This window comes from Grammomys surdaster, unplaced genomic scaffold (genome assembly GCF_004785775.1).
Source record: "Grammomys surdaster isolate TR1022 unplaced genomic scaffold, NIH_TR_1.0 196, whole genome shotgun sequence".
NCBI classification, from domain to species: Eukaryota; Metazoa; Chordata; class Mammalia; order Rodentia; family Muridae; genus Grammomys; species Grammomys surdaster.
Genome location: NW_021604641.1, coordinates 2,396,572 through 2,412,264, shown reverse-complemented (window position 1 = coordinate 2,412,264; position 15,693 = coordinate 2,396,572).

The following is a 15,693-nucleotide window of genomic DNA, read 5'->3' as shown; positions in this document are numbered from 1 at the left end:
TTTTCAAATAGTACACATTTTACATTTTAGGTAGTATACAAAGTAACAGATCTCATTGTGAAAATGTTGTGTGTACCACAAACATATACACACATATGTACATATACATACAAACATACATTCTGTTCTTACTCCATTTTAATTTCCCATTTCTCTTTTCCTTTTTTCTTCTCAAGGAATACTCTTCATATGTATGTCTATGTCATCTATGTCTATGTCTATGTCTGTCTATGTCTATGTCTATATATGCATGCATGTATATTTAGAATATGATTTTACAAATGAAAAGAACCAGGCAATCTTTCACTGGCCGATTTTCCTTTACATAATGATCTCTAGTTCTATCCCATTTTGTTACAAATGTCACAATTTCATTTTTCTTTAATATGCAATTAAAATTCCATTATGCATACCTACAGAATACATAATTTCAATGTATACTTATATACATATTTTTTACTCATCATGTACATATTTAATGTTCTAACCTTAATCATAAGTCACCCATTATCTATAAATAAATATTGTTGTGCCTCTCTGGAAGTCCTCTGTATATTTCTTAGTTTTTGGCTTTAAGGTTCTCAGTAAAATGTACTTAATTTCATGGCATGTATTTTTGGCACTGAATTCTGTCCCGTAGTTGTTTGTTATGGTTATATTTGCTCCTAAACCACAAGAAGGCTTTACATAGCTGTCCCATGGATACTCAAAGTTAAGACTGCTTTGCAAAGATAGATTGGTGACAAAATCTTTGCTTCTACCAAATCTAGAGTTAATATTACAAATTGAAATGTAATCTAATATATTTAAAAATTAAATTATAGCCTTAGCTAACTCATGCATAATCAAATTATTATGCAGAAAGATTTCATAATGTGTTCTTGGAACTCTTAAGTTTTATTTGGAGTCAAAGTATTTATAGAAATAAATACTTGTGTTCATTTGACCAAATACAAAGTAAAAGTTAACTCAAGTATTTTTTCCTATAAAACAACTTCTATTTGGGGATGCCCCATCAAACAACAGAATGAAAATTTAAAAGGTGTTTGCCAAAATTCCCCAAAAGCTCAGATTAATTATCAAATGCTCCTGAAAAATCAGCAGCAACAGAATCCCAGCCTCTACAGACTTCATTTTTTACAGAGCTGGCATGTTTTTTCAACTTTGTGAACCCTCTGTAGCTTCTTATTCACAGCATTCTTGCTCCTTCATGGAAAGTTCATTTTGCAATTATTAAATGTTAGTCTGGGTCTACGATCAACAAACTGTTATAAAATGTTAGAAATTGCCAACAGTTTTACCTCATTCAAAAAAATTATGTGATTTATATATAATTTTTACAAAGGACTAAGTTCATAATTAGATTTGATTACTTCCTTCATGTTATAATTATGAACAATAATGGATTTTAATAATTATAAGCATCTATTGTTTCCCAAATGTCTTTAAATTTCCCTATCTTGTTAGTGTTCATGATTTAGTTCAAGTTCTTATAATGCTTGTATTTGAGTGTGGAACAGTGCAGATTTTGGAAGTCAAAGAAGTATTTGCATCATTAAGCAGCAGAACCAAAGATGAGAGTTGCTTGAGCGTTTCCTTTCCAAGGTCCAGCCTCAGTGTGAGGAAGGTCCTATGAAAGGGAGAATGGGAGTGCTGCTGATTTAATAATGGAGATAGGAGCGGGCACAAGTGCTTTCTCTCTGCTCAAGCATTTTCATCATTCTTCCTTCTCATTCTTCATTCTTATTCTTCATTCTGACCCAAGATCCTGAGCAAAGTCTTTTATTTACTAAAGCTACCTCATCAAGCCTTTAACTATTGTGAATCATTTTTTAGACAGTCTTCAATTTACATAAATTCTAAGAATCCTGGATCATTAGTCCCAACCCTTGCTTCCTTAAAACACATTTCCTTATAGTCTTTACACAGCCTGTTCTTTATGGGTAGCTGAGCACAGCCCTTGCAGTTTCCTGGTACAGCAGACAGCAGTTTTTACAGCAACTGTTTTCATGTAAGAGCAGCAAGGTAACAGACTACTAAGGTCTTACAAGTAAATTTTTACAAAGTTTTAAAATTCATGCAAGTAAATCAGCTAAGCTCTCTGTAATATCTCTCTAGGCATTGCTATCTCCAATCCTTCAAGTAGAGTGGAGAAAGAAGTACTAACGTTTTATATGCTGTGCATTATCTTTTTCTTCTCTAATCTTTGTTTCTGTATCCTCCATGGCTTCATGTCCAGTATTGACAACCTGTCTATGAACAAAAATTCATTAGCCTACCATCGTTTTACATTAAACCATACTCCCCTTCTAATAATATTTATTTCTAGATCATATATAAGCCTTCCTTCTATAAGATAAACTCATCTATCATTTGCTTGTTTTATTTTTTATAGATTCCTTCTTCTTTACTATCCATGCCTTTTTTCTTGAGATCACTTTAACTCATCATCTGTGATATACCAAGCTCACCCAAGATAATTAATACAACAGTCACTGGATTAGAGGGTATATATATCTCCTTATATAATTCCAAGTTCAAGGCTGAGTTTCACAATGAACAATTTCTACAAAGGGCCATGTAGGCTTTTATGGTCTCTGTAGCTATATCATCTAAATCACTTTCTATAGCCCTAACAGCCAAGCAGGTCTGTTCCTTGTCCTCCACAGCCTCACGACCACCTCTATTGCTCATTTCTGAGAACCATATCTATTTGATTCATTAAGGAGTGATTAGCTCTGAGGAACTGGGCAAGTATATTCCCCAGAAAGAGAGATTGAAAATAAAATATAAGAGACAGCAGATCAGATTCAGGGTAACAGAAACGATCAACGACCTGGAGATGCTCCAGGGGCAGGAACTGTGTCACACCTCGTTTTTGGGAGCCATGCCAGAGTAGCATTTCCCAGAGAGAGATACAAATGAGGGAACACTAGATGGAGAAATCAAAGCTAGAGCCAGTATTGCAGAATCATTGGATAACTAGAAGACCAGATAAGGCAAGGTATAAAATACGAAGGTAGAAAGGCATTTATTTCTAGATCATATAAAAGGTCAGGACAGAGTGTGCCTTGTGGGATGAGAAGGGCTGGTATTATTGCTAATTATAGGAAACTGTTATTGTTGAGAGTGGATTATATTAGAATATGAGGTTTGTAGGTAACCCACGCTCAAAAGGATGGAATTTTAAACTTTATGCAACAAAGATTACATTTTTACTTTGTCTACTCCTTAGTCAATGAGTATTAAAGCAATGACTTATCTTAAGCATGCAAGGTTGAGAGAACCTCAGTGAGGTGCCTGGTGTTTCTCCTTTGCCACCTACACTCTCCCTCCCTTTTTAGATGTCCTCTCCCCATCTCTTTCTTTGTTTGCTCTTAATCCACATCCTTTTATTCCCTACAAATTTTATCTTCTTTAATGGATTAATATATGTTGCTTTGTTTTTCTGTCATAAGTCTGATGTAGAAAAAATATTTTAAATAACATTTTCTATCTATAGAATTTAATAGTTTCAAGTATTTATTTTAATCCCATACAGCTTAATATAAATACTACTTACATTCATTAAACAGCATTTCATATAATTTATTTGAATGAGGTAAAACTGTTAGGCAATTTCTAATATTTTATAGTAGTTTGTTGATCATAGACCTAGACTAACATTTAATAATTACAAAATGAACTTTCCATGAAGGAGCAAGAATACTGTGAATAAGAAGTTTACAAAGGGTCCTACAATGGAAGAATGGATATAGAAAATGTGGTTCATTTACACAATAGAATACTACTTAGCTATTAAGAATGAGGACATCATGAGTTTTGCAGGCAAATGGATGGATCTAGAAAATATCATCATGAGTGAGGTAACTCAGACTCAAAAGGACATGCATGGTATGTATTCACTAGTAAGTGGATATTAGCCAAAAGTACAGAATACCCAGGATACAATCCACAGAACACAAGAAGGTTAGTAAGCCAAAGGGGCCAAGTGAGGATGCTTCAGTCCCACTTGGGAGAGAGAAGAAAGTAATTACAGGGGGCAGAGGGGAGGGGGAAAAGGAGAACATGATCAGGTATTGGGGGGAGAACAGGAGGAAAACCCTGGAGGATAATGGAATGAATGGAAATATGTAACTTTGGGAAGTGGGAGGTGGGGGAAACCCTCTAGAATGTACTGAAGACCTGGGAAATGAAAGGCTCTATGGACTCAAAGGGAGGGACATTAGATGAAATGCTTAACAGTGGAGAGAGGAAACTAGTAGAGTCCATCTCCAGTATAAAGACAGGGCTTCAAGTGGAGGGAAAAGTTTGGCATCCCACAGTTTAGTCTATCTGAGCCTCTTTGGGCCTAGGTTATTGATTCTGTATGCTTTCTTGTTATGTCCTTGACTCTTATGCCTCCTTCAGTCCCTCCTCTCCTCTTCCTCAGGATTCACCAAGCTCTGCCTAATGTTTGGCAGTGGGTCTCTGCATACGTTTCCATCAGCTGCTGTATGAAGCCTCTCTGATGATGTTTGGCCCTTGTCTGCAAGTATAGCAGAATATCATTAATAGTGCAGGAGAGAGCCCCCCTCTCATGGCTTGGGTCTCAAGCTGGGCCAGGCGTTAGTTGATACCTTCCCTCAATTTCTTCTCCATTTTTAATCCTGCATATCTTGTAAGCAGAAAAAATGGTAGGTCTAAATAAAATCTTTCTTTCTTATAGCACTGCAAATATTTTTAACTTTATAGATAAAATCCAAAACACTTCAAATATAATTAGAAACTGTAATTTTAATGTTTTTGTTATATTTTTTATAATTATTTGACAGTAAATTTTTATGGCTATATTTTAATATTTAAACGTTAAAAAACCTTACACATTGAATATTTTTAGATGACAAAGCCATATACTTGAAATGTATTATCTTTTTAATGTATAAAATTGATTGATATATTTATGTATACTGTCTATGTAAGATTGTCCCATCCAGTATCCATAAAAAAGATAGACATGTGTATTAAATTAAATAAATAAATTTTCAAAGCCCTTCTCCTGAGCTCAGTAAGGATATCATGGAGGAATTCTGAGAAAAGAAGTATGTCATTGAAAGGAGTGAATATTAAGTCAAGGTAACTAAGATGTCCTACTTGAAAAATATTGTGTGGAATTTACTTTTTTATTATAAGATCAGTTATTTAATTCTGCTCTCTCATTCTACCTGATGTTAGATTTTGTGCAGCTATGGTACTCACATTTGCTAATATGCATTTATTACCAAACAACCACGCACTTGTGTGATAACTTTCCTCCAATTATGACTTCCCAGTCTCAGAGCAGGTCCCTTGGCAAGTTTGAACCAAGATATTTTATTTTCAAGCCTTTAATGAAGTTGTCTATGAATGAGACAACAGTGCTGCGTAGGAACTGGATAATGTCTAAATATTGATTGTGGTGTCTGTCACAGCTTTTCAAGTACTTGTATTTAATTCAGTTTAAATAAATCAGGAGTTAGAAACTGGCAGATGAAGATAGCACATTTAACTTTTAAAACATAATTCAGAATATTTGTGTAATACTAAGAATTAAGAGCTGTGATGACTTGGAAAGCCGTTAATATGATAGCCTATTACAGATGCATCTGGCCATTTTGTATTTTTTTTACTATGTATTTTCAAGTCTCCTAGAATATAGGTAGTAATTTAACAGAAATTGGATGAGAAATGTATTTGGACTCTAGGGTAACTAGGCTTATAAAACCTTCTCTGTGCATTCAATACACTGTCCTGGCTGCTACAGTGAAAACAGCAGTCCTTAGGTGGTTTCAAGAATACGTGTTTATTTCTTACAGTTCTAAAACTTGTGATGCCAAGATCAAAGCAGCAACAGCTCAGGTATCTGTGTATTTCCTTTTCATAGTGTGCAGGCAGACTGTCGGCTCAATTTACATTCCCTTGCAGAAAGAGTCTCTTTTATCACTTATAGGACACTAATCCCATACATGAGTTTTACTCTTTAAGCCTGTTACCTTCCTAAATCCCCATCTTTGAGTAGCATTAAACTACAGATTAGTCTTCATCAAATTAATTTTTGAGCTAAACAACATTTATTAATAGCATTTAGAGTTTTGGGAATATATACATACATATATATATATATATATATATATATATATAATTGGATCAAGTAACTTATATTAGACATGCTGGTTTGTGGAAGTTTCTATGAAAAGTTTAACAATAGTGCAACAGAGAATCAATATTAGTGTTAATTTATAGGATCAAATAGAGATATCCAATATTAATTTATGAGGTTGTCAGTATAATTAATATATAACTCAAATAGTACCTGGATAAATCTGAAATGTCTCCCAGAGGCTCATATATTGAATGTTTGATTCCTAAACTCATGATGCTATTTTTGGAAAGTTATGAAAGATTAGCAGCTAGAACTGACTGGACTAAGGCAGTCAACAAGATATGGCTTAAACAGTTCTATCTAGACCCTAGTTCACTTCGACTGCATTCCAGTTCCTATCTGTTATAGGGTAAATAAATTATGTTACTCTATACTCCTGCCACTTTGGTGGCTTTTGTGAGAGGACTGGCCAAGTAACTGTGCAGACAACCCACTGAAACCAAGACTCAAAGTAAACTATGACCAAATAAAGCGGCTTCTGCCAGGCATTCTGCCATAGCAATGATAAAAGTAACTAATACAGAACTGATGGATTACCTTATGAAAATAAAGGTCCTTTTGATGCCTTTCTGTATTTGTACAAGAGATGAAAATCTCATTAGTATTTTAAAAACTAAGCCCTAGGTAATCTATTTGAAAGTGAATACAGCACAAAAAGAATATCTAAACTTGTGAGGAAGTCAGAAAATTATGTTGAGAGGGAAGGGAGATAAAATATGGAAGGAAAACTGTTCTGTATATATAAATTTACTGAGACCAAAAGAAATGTATGTATTAAAAATAAATAGAAGGCTAGAAAAAAAAGCATTGGTCAAGCAGGGAAGAAAAGAGGTTTAGAGATGAACGTTTCTTATAGATAGTCCTTCATTATAAACCTTGATCTGATAGTGATATCAATGTAGCAAGAAAAGCTGTGCCTCAAATATAAAGAAAAGGTGTTACTAAGAGAAATTAAGGACAGTCTAAGAAGTGTCAGGAGTCATCGAGGAAAGGATAAGTCTAGCAGGTGACCTTCTAGTAGGTGCCCCACTGTCTATGCATGATCTGCTACTGGGAATTTCTGAGAGACAAAATCCCAAGAGACTTTGTTCCAGCAATGCTTCTTGCCACTCCTATGCCTTTCCTGTTACAATTATATAATCTAAGGATTCCTGGGCATTAGCCTACCCTATTGAGCCGATCATCCCCAGGTCAATATAAACATGAATTTCATGAATTAATATTGCTTAGAGGAACTAATGATTTTATAGAATTCCCAATTTGATTCAAATAATCTTTTTATTTTTTTATTTAATTAATTAATTAATTTATTTATTTTAATTCATTTTTTCTCAAATGGTAATTCATTCACACAGGGGTTGTAAACACAGAAAGGCAGGATGTGGGGGAGGGAATGGCACTGGAGTGTGGGTGTTCAGGGGGAATACAGATATCATCAGAACCGGGTATTGGCTGGGTGAAGGTTCAGGGGACAGGTCACTATGACTCTGCCTATGACTCGCTTGTCCTTATCTAAGTTGGTACTATCTACCAAGGCTACCTATTTACAAGGTCTATGACTACTCAGGCTGGTAAATTTCCACAAAAACTGCCTGTTTACAATAGCTTATAGCCATCTGTTTCAATGTTTTTCCACAGAGACCCAAGACTTGGTATTAGTATACATGTATGACAGGCCTATTGCTGATTTTAGGCCTATGGCTGATTTTAGGTCTTCAATGTGTAAGCAGGGCTGCCCCTGACATCTCCTCCCTTCTCTAAGTATAGAAGGGCTGTGGCAATTCTAAACTTGTGAAGGCAGGGATAGAGGTCTGACCTCCAGTATTTGTAGGGGACCTTGTAATGGCTCCAGTCCCCCTGTCATTGTCCAGTGAGGCACGAGGGCCACACCCGTCCTGATGTCTTTTTCCTGGAGGGGGAATACTTTTGACATCAACTCCTATGCAGTCAGGCTTGTCCCTCAGGGAACCCAGAGAGATATTTTTATCTTTTATTTATATTCCCTTGCAGTGCTTAGCCTCGCAGCCTAAGCAAGAATTCAGATCGCCTGTCAGAGGAGGTTCTGGATGGCCCCTCTCTCCTTGGTCTAGGGACAGAAGTCCCCACTTTTAGGTTAGGTGGAGATAGGTTTTGGAAACACCCTGTATAAAGTAACAACCTCATCTTGAGTCTCGTGGTCCTCCATAGCTAACTTATGATAATGTATCTGAGTAGGTTTTGCTACCAAATTATTTATCTGTTGTATCACAGAGTTAGTCCGCCTATTTTAGAGCCAGGGACCAGCAGAAAAAAGCAAAAAGAACCCAAATAATGGTCCCAAGATGGGAGGAAATAGGGTTGACAACCTTGGAGAGTCTGAAAACCAATTCTTGTACCAGCCTTCATCTATCTCTTTCTCTCTCTGATTTTTCTTAGGGCCTTCACTACCTGTTTCATGCTTTCTTTAACCCTCCTTGTCTTGTCTATGTAAAGGCAATCTTCTTTAAGAGCTGTACATAGTCAAGAGCTGTACACAGCCTTTTCCATTATAATAGAGTAAATTAAGTCCAATAAGTATCTTTGCGATTTTAGGAGGTCTCTTCAGACAGTGAAATGAGGGATTTCTTCAGATTAATGATTTCAGTCTCTAGCTGTTTGATGTTCTTGTCAGTGGCCCTTCAAAGGTCTGAGTAGTGTAAGTTCGGAGTCCAGCATCTGGATTAGAACTTCCAACAGCAGACATCATCGATGATTCATTTTTACCTGGAAAGGAAAAAGAAGGGAATTCTCAGGGAGATTTCTCTTCCCTGGATGTAAATTGTTATTCATCGTATTTATAGTTGGGCCTGGCTTTGTCGGGGTATCTATTTTTGTTATTAATCTTTTTGGTAGCCAGTTAGCTGTGTCTTCTGTGGTATCAGACAGGCATATCAATCCTCAGCCCCGTGAGGGAACTGGGTCTGGGCCATTTCCTTTAAGGGTAAGAGGGTCCTTCCCCATATCAGTGGCAAAGTTTTGTTGGTCTTGGTGGTGCCAGAGGCAGTCAGTAGCAGATTTGCCATGAGCTTTCAGCTTTAGAGAGATAAAAGTGAACAAGGCATGATGGAGAGTATTTCAGGGGGACTCCTTCTGAGGGGGTACCGTTCCCCCTCTTTTGTTTTTAAAGCCAATTTTTCAGAGTTCTTGTAAAATCAGGGCAGAAGCACCAATAGTCGCTCCTTCCACACTCAGAGAGTCATGAAGACCCTATTTAAGGATATATAAATCTATATTAATAATCTTTTGTCAAAGGAGTGCTATAGCACCGCAGACAACTAATCAGATTATATAGTATATTGATTTGATTCAAATAATCTTAGATAGAAAGCTTTAAGTGATATTTTTAGTTGTTTTGCTAGAAAGATGTAATAATGTGAATTTCAAGAATAAAATATGCCTTTTTATAAATAATAACTAAAGACCGAATAATAAGAAATACAATGAGTTTTCATAAATTACACTAAAAGGAGATATAGTCTTGGGATGAATTTATGTTCAAGGCAAAACGTTCAGGTCTAAGGATGAAGCCACAGGTCTACACTATAAGTTAAGGTCATGTAAAAACTGTTGCCTTGAGCTTATAATGAGCTTACAGAATGAAACACTGTTTTGAACTTGTTATTGATATACTTCTTCTACTCTCTTTTTATGTAATATTTTATCTATGAGGTAATTCTTTTTCACATAGAGAAGTGTTTTGTCCCAAAAGCTATATTTTCTAATTTACCTAATGTGTTTGTTTTCTATTTGAGTGACTTCTTTTAATTCCTTTCTTTCCTCGTTGGTTCATAAAGAGTTAATGAGCTCTGAGATCTCTCCTGGACAGCAAGAGGCTTCTCACTGACTTGCCAGAGAAAAGAACACTAGCAACAAATCATTTTCCTAATTTTCCAGCACTTTTTTAAGTATAAAAATTAAATTTTTCAGCAGTTATAGAAACACAGAATGGTAATACAGAGAGTTAAAGAGAAAAGAAGCCAGTATTTTTATTGTTGCTCTTGTTGTTTTTGAATAGTTATTTTTGTTTTATTTTTGTTTTTTGTTTGTTTGTTTTGTTTTGTTTTATCACAGAATAAGCAAGAGGGTGCTAATTTTCCAGAAGCCACCAGCTTCAACCCCTCAGTACAGTTAGAGAGAGTTACAAAGCCAGAGATCATCAGTCTTTGGCTTACGTTATCAGAAATCAAATGTCCGATAAACCATATATCTCCATGAATTGCTATGTAATTTCACTTTAGCCTTTACACTTACCAGCAGATCTTGCAGTTTAGAATTGGTAAGTATATTCCATAAGTTATATGGAGATTTTAAATATCTATGAGTAAATGATTGTCAATAGTTCAAGCAGAAGAGAATTAACATAGTGTACATGTCAAGAAATGATAGAAAGACAGAGTCACTACAAGTGTGACTTTTCATAGGCTCTTGGGTATGGTGAATGTAAGAATAGATGTCTATAAATAACAAATGCATGGAACCTTCCTTTATATTGAAGATACTGAAGATTCTGAGATGCATTTTTTAATATTTTCTGAGTAGTAATTGAATACTCATATTGAAGATAAATCTTTAGCCTCATACTGACTCTAAAACATAAGATGATACATTCCTGATTATAAGCCTAAAAGTGCACCAGGAACATAACAAAATTAACTCTTCAAAGAGACAAGATTTAAACATTGGGAGTAATCACATAGGAAAACATGGGTATCTTAGTACACAATATCAAAACATTATCTTCATCAAAATGATGGCATCAGAAAACGACAATTCAGTCCCTCTTAGGTTCATATTTAAAACTTAGTAAGGAATTTTATAACTATAAAATAGGCATTCCTGTAAGAAAACACAAATCTGTACCCTGTCTCGGAGTTTAGTGTGGGGAAAATTACAGTACCGCTGTGGTAGTGTCCCAGTGGGTTTCCAGGCTGCGGCTGGTCCCACATGCAGGAGAAATGTCTATGGTTCCAGCGGCCTGGAGGCTTTGGCAGTGGCCTGGAGGCTTTGGCAGTGGCCTGGAGGCTTTGGCAGCGGCCTGGAGGCTTTGGCAGTGGCAGGCCCCAATGACATGAGGAAGTCCTTGGTTCCAGAAAGGTTTATTGTCGTGGCGGGTGGTGGATGGATATTGGCGTATCCCGTAAAACTCAGGGCAGTCCCTAGTTATATAGGGAGGGAGAAAAGGGGAGGATCTGGGGAGGATCGAGGGAGGATCTGGTGAGGCAGGCTTAATTTGCTCCACCCTCTGGCCTTCATCAGTATGACTAGGCCCTGAGGCCTCTAGTCACACCCTCTAAGGTGCTCTTTGGGAGAGGCTGTCTGGCCTTCATTAGTATGTGTATCCCTAGGGCCTGAGGCCTATAGTCTGGCCTATGTGACTGAACAATGTAATTCTATGGAGACTGGACTGCTTTTCAGGACCCTGAGTTCTTGGGGCTCTCCGAACTCCTGCTGGTTCTCACGCAGAGTCTCGGGGTTCTAGGCAACTGCTCAGCCATGACCCAGGATACCCTTACGCAGTCCCACAGTTTAGTTCCTATTGGGTAGGAGGAAAATAGAGCCATTTAGCAAACCTCCTTGCATGTACCTTGATAGACATTTGGTAAGGCCTATGGTAAAATATTGGTATTGTCTCCTTTTTTTTTGGTTTTTCGAGACAGGGTTTCTCTGTGTAGCCCTGGCTGTCCTGGAACTCACTCGTTAGACCAGGCTGGCCTCAAACTCAGAAATCCACCAGCCTCTGCCTCCCAAGTACTGGGATTAAAGGCATGCTCCACCACCACCTGCCCTGACAAGTATTGTCTCTAGCATTGTGAAGACAGGATATAGGAGTAACCAATGTTTGACTTTTGAGGAAAGGTTAAAAAGATGTCTTAGTTAATCTTTGCTTTTGGCTATGTTTATCGTGGTATCATCAGAAAGTGATGAATTTAAAAGAGTTGGTTAAGTTTTAAACAGTGATGAAAGGGATATAGAATATTGAGAAACTCGAGGCTTTAGGAAGCTTGAAAAAGGCAGTTGACTCAAGCCACTCATAGCAAGAGAATTTGAAAAACATTCTAAAATGTCTTTGAATGATTTTGGAGTAATAAATTTCATCCTATATGAAGACCACACTATGACTTCTAATCCTGTTGTTTATAACAGGCAGTAGATTGTTACTCTTGAAAGTCAGGTTCAAGTTTGAGACATTAAGCCAAACATTTTTGATTTAATAAAAATGATTCAGGAGAAAAAGCTAAAGGTTATCTTTTTAACAAATCCCAAAATTTCAGTCTATGGCTGTTAACATTAGAAGCAGTGTTATTTCTCTATCAATTTTGTGGGGCAGTTTTATAGGTATTAGTATTAGAAAGTGCTTAAATGTCTTCTACAATTCATCAGGAGGTTTGTGTTCTTAACCAAGGTATTTTTTAAAAAATCATTAATTTATTTATTTCACTCCGGATTCCCCCCCCCACCCCATCCACCCTCCAACTCTTCCACATCCCATACCTCCTACCCACCCCCTCCTTCCACAAGGATGTTCCCACCAATCACCACCCACCCAACCAGACCTCTAAACTCTCTGGGGCCTCCAGTCTCTTGAGGGTTAAGTGCATCTTCTCTGACTGAACCCAGACCCAGTAGTCTTCTGCTGTATATGTGTTGGGGGCCTCATATCAGCTGGTATGCTGCCTGTTTGGTGGTCCAGTGTTTGAGAGATCTCGGGGGTCCAGGTTAATTGAGATTGTTGGTCCTCCTACAGGGTTGTCCTCCTCCTCAGCTTCTTCTAGTCTTTCTCTAATTCAACCACAGGGGGCAGTGGCTTCTGTCCATTGGTTGGGTGCAAATGTCTACATTTGACTCTTTCAGCTGCTTATTGGGGCTTCTGGAAGGGAAGTCATGATAGGCCCCTTTTTGTGAGCACTCCATAGCCTCAGTAATAGTGTCAAGCCTTGGGGCCTCCACTTGAACTGGATACCACTTTGGGCCTGTCATTGGACCTTCTTTTCCTCAGGCTCCTCTCCATTTCTATTCCTGCAGTTCTTTCAGACAGGAACAATTATGGGTCAGAGTTTTGACTGTGGGATGGCAATCCCCTCCCTCACTTGAAGCCTCATCTCCCTGCTCAAGGTGGGCTCTATAAGTTTCCTACCTCTACTGTGGGACATTTCATCTAAGGTCCCTTCCTTTGAGTCCTGAGAGTCTCTCATGACTCAGGTTTCTGGTACATTCCGAAGGGTCCCCTCAACCTTCTGCCTGTTTACATTCTTTCTGCTGGCCCCCAGGTCTTCAGTCCTTTTCCCTCTCCCAGTCAGGTTCCTCTCTTTCCCCCAACCCCCCATCCACTTTCCCTCCCAGATCCATCCGTCCCTCCCTCCATCCCTCCTTCCATCCCTCCCCACTTTTGACTGCATTCTTCTGTCTCCCAAGTAGGACTGAGGTATCCTCACTTGGGCTCTTCAGACTGATGATCTTTTTGAGTTCTGTGGGCTGTATCTTGCGTATGCTGTACTTTTTTTTTCTAATACCACTTATTACTGAGTACATACCATGCATGTGGTTTTGGATCTGAGTTACTTCAGACAGAATGATAATTTTCTAGTTCCATCCATTTGCCTGCAAAACTCAGGATGTCTTCATTCTGAATAACTGAGTAGTATTCCATTGTGTAAATGAACCTCTTTTTCTGTATCTATTCTTCCATTGTGGGACATCTGGGTTGTTTTCAGCTTCTGGCTATCACAAACAAGGCCTCTATGAACTTAGTGGAACATGTGCCCCTGTGGTATCTTTTGGGTATATTCCCAAGAGTGGTATTGCTGGGTCTTCAGGTAGATCTATTTTCTGAGGAACCTCCAGATTGATTTCCAGAGTGGTGTTACCAGTTTGAAATCCTGATTTTTAAAACTTTTTGTGTGACCATATTTTTAAATATTTGAGAATTTCAAAAGTGCTCCATTATGTTTTGATTAAATTTACTTGATTCCTTCACCTCAAGTTTCTCCCATTTTGCTCTCATCCTTTTTCTCTGTTGACTTCTTATTCTGTTTTTAAAGTATTGCTTTCACTTACTCCATGAGAGCCTCAAAGGAGCAAAAACCCTGGTGAAACTGATAGATAATGGATAATAAAAATATAGAAAATATATAGAATGAAATATTATTAAACCCTAAGGAAAGATATTATGAAATCATGGGTAAATTGATGGAGCCAGAAATAATCACTTTTAGTGAGAGAATGCAGACCAGGGAGTCAAAGACTTTCATGTCCTTTCTCATGTGTGGATAAATGTTTTCAATCTTTAGATCAGTTATTCTCAATGTGTCAGTTGTGACACCTTTGAGAATTAAAGGACCCTTCCTTATATGTTATTGAAAAGCTTTGGAAAACAGATATTTATATTACGATTCATAACAGTAGCAAAATTAATTGTAATGTAGCAGCAAAAATTATTTTATGGTTGGTAGTCACCACAGCATAAGAAACTGAATTAAAGTAACACAGTATTAGAAAAGTTGAGAACCACTGCTTTTAGATACATGTGTTTAACTTGGAGTAACCACAGAAGTAGTGAAACTAGTAAGGAGCCATAGAGTAGAAGGGGGGATTTCAGTGTAAAGGAGATAAAAGCCAGGTGGTATGAAGGGGAAAGCATGAATGATAAATAAGGGAGAGTTAAATGGTATGCCAAATAGGAAAGCTTGTTAGAGAAGGGAGTTTGCAGAAACCTTTGAAAAGGATATGTAGAAATGTAAAAGCATCCTAAATGTGTAGATATTCATATATGAAAGTAGTTTAAATGGTGTTACTCTGTAATAGAAAAGGGACAGATAATACTTTTCCCAGGCACCATAAACTATCAAATTAAAAGTCCAGGGTCAGATGTGGGTTACCTCCTATCATGTTGTAGATTCCCAACATTGCAGACTACTGCCCTGGCTCTTTATATCATTAACTTTTAGAGCAAAATAAATATATATTTAGTAAAAACATATGCATTACCCATTTCATTTTTTTAAATTTAGAATTTAATGTAATGGATTTCACAGAGAATTATGTCAGACATTACCTCAGTGGTCTCTCCAATGATGGTACAAGATAAAGTATATTTGACTAGCAAATCTCTGGGTTCCATACGATATTTACATACGATTATTTTATAGTCTGGATGTTGAAAATTGTAGTGAAAAACATGCTTTTGAGGCATAATGATTTTAACACCTAAATTAGTTATAAAGAAAACATAAGACACCATTGTTTTTTCAGATTACTTATATTTTTAATTGGGTCAGGTCATATAGGTAAAGCTAAAAATGAAGAAACCAAAAGACTCATTCTAGAGCCATTGGTAAAGGAATGGTGAGCAGAACACTACTATTATTTATTGTAAATTGACATCCTGAAAGGAGTACTGTTGCAGTAATATTTTAAAATGGCGGCACCCAATCTGGCTTGTAGTTATGGAGCCACCATGTTCCCGACTAGTCCAGGCCTGTGGCCACAAGCACCTG